The sequence below is a fragment of the Pygocentrus nattereri genome, chromosome 6 (assembly GCF_015220715.1).
Source record: "Pygocentrus nattereri isolate fPygNat1 chromosome 6, fPygNat1.pri, whole genome shotgun sequence".
NCBI lineage: Eukaryota > Metazoa > Chordata > Actinopteri > Characiformes > Serrasalmidae > Pygocentrus > Pygocentrus nattereri.
Genome location: NC_051216.1, coordinates 7,294,774 through 7,297,273, shown reverse-complemented (window position 1 = coordinate 7,297,273; position 2,500 = coordinate 7,294,774).

The following is a 2,500-nucleotide window of genomic DNA, read 5'->3' as shown; positions in this document are numbered from 1 at the left end:
ATCTCCCCTACATGCCTCAAACATCATCTAAAGCTTCCATACATGCCTCAAATTTACTCCAGTATTTCTGCATGCCTGAAATCTTCCATCACAGCTCCTCTACATGCCTCAAATGTCTGCATGCCTAAAGCATGACTCAGAGGTCTCTACATGCCTCAAACCACTCCCAAAGCTCATCTGTATGCCTCAAATTTACTCAAAAGCATATGCTTTTCTCCAAAGGTTCTCCAAACGTTCTCTATGTCACAGACTACCTCTAAAGCTCCTTTGCATGTCTCACACTATATTCATAGCTACTCTTTTCTACATGCCTCAAACGTGAAACAAAAGCTCCTCAACACGCCTCAAATTTCCTCCAAAGCTATTCTGTATGCCTGAAAACGGTCTCAAATGTGTCTACATTCCCCAAACCACTCCCAAAACCCCACTATATGCCACAAATTCCCTTCCTCAAAGCTGCTCTACATGCCATCCTTAAAGCTGCTCTACATGGCTTAAACCTTCCTCAAAGCCCCTCACATGCTTTAGCATCCTTCAAAGATTCTCTACATGCCTCATTCACCACTCAAAGGACCATTACATGCCTTCAACCTTCCACAAAGGTCCTACTACTGCACCTCAAACCTTCTTCAAAGCTTTTCTACATGCTTCAGACTTCCCCCAAAGCTCCTTTATGTGACTTTTATGCCTAAAAGTTCAACCAAAATTCTCCTACATGTCTAAAACTTCCCTTGAAGCTGACCTACATGCCTCAGACTTGCCTCAAACTCCTCTACATGCCTCAAACTCATCTCAAAGGTCTTCTACATGCCTAGAATGTCCCTCAAAGCTCCTCTACATGCTGGAAACTTCCCTTAAAGCTCCTACACATGCCACAGACTTTCTTCAAAGGTCTCCTACATGCCTAAAACTGTCCTCAGAGGTCCTCTACATGCTTCAAGACTCACTTCAATGTGCATAAAACCTTCATCAAACACCCTCACAAAACCTCAACATGGCCCAAATGTGCCCATCCATGCCACTAACATCTCCTTATCGCCAGTCCCTTCTACAAACATCTCCTTATCGCCAATCCCTGCCACGAACATCTCCTTATCGACTCACAAATATCCCTCAAGCATCCCAAACCTCCCCAGTGAGTCATCCAAATCTACAAGAAAGTACAACTATATCTCAGCAGAGCAACAGATGTTACTGAATGTTACAATGTGGTGTTTCTTCCCACAGGCAGAGAAGTTTAGTCTTTTTTCTCTCTCTTTAGTATCTTCAGTTGCACTTATGGCCGATTTCTCAAACCCAGATTTACTCCAACAAATTTTCACATTCTGATATGATCTTCCAAGTCAGGGGCTTTTGACGGCATGGATGATCTCTAGCTCAGTCTTTAGCTTTCCAATCAAGCTCTGAATTGATTGCAGGACTTCTGATATTTTCATGTTGGATTTTTACGACTCCAACAGTCCACGAATCTTGTAGCATGAATTGAGCAGCATTGTAATAGAGAGATTCAGACAACAGTCAATGAGAAAGCTGGGAGATGGAAAAAAGTTGAAGAGATATGCATGCCAGGTGTACAATTTCAGTTCATCTACCAGTTCGTAAATATGTAAATATTTCTCCATCTCTCGCTGTGCTATCTACATTTCTCAATCTCAAATCCATCCCTAGTTAAGCATAAACAGGTCCAGTTTGTTTAACTTGGCTAGTACTACATAATAAGGAGGAGATTTGGGATTCTGAGTGCTTTTTTATTTCTATTGACATTGCAGTTTATGTTAGAACCAAATCTTCGAGTTCATTATGTAGTCTGGAAAAACACGTTTTCAATGTTCAGATGCACTTTTAAAAAAATCATTAGAAACTCGGTTTACATTGTACATGTTCTGGGTCTGTTCAAGCCTATTTGTGAACTCCTACTCTTAATTAAGTGTCTATCATAATGAAATTCAGGAAAATAAAATGTTAAAAGTTTGGGAGGAGGACTAGGCCTGAAACCCCTCCTCTTTATAGTCTAAACAGCCTATAAGTATCCATCCTGACCTTCCGTTTCCCATGACGAAGTCTTCATAATCCCAACCATCTCTTTCCATCTGTCCTATATGAGTCCTACTACAGGGGTCCAGCCTTTTAGCTCCAGGCAGAAGCCACCCAGAACTCCAGCCCAAGTTCTGAGTTGTTTCCCCTCTTTCAATCAGCCTTCCCTCAAACTACCACCATATGTTGAAGACATGGGAATGATCTTGAAGAGCATATCATTGCTGTCGGGACAAAACCTCATATCTCCATATTTCTGTTTTTAAAATTTTTGACATTATATAAAAAAGCTGTTGGCCTTTACGTTGGGTAGAAATTTCATGATGAATGGACCAACAGAAATGGTCTAAAATTATCTTTCCAATTACTTCCATCAAACGTTTTTATTCCAACAGCAGCGATCATTTAATTATCATATCAAACCATGTTTTCCTTTTTTTGCACAATTTGAAAATATCAGCTGTGC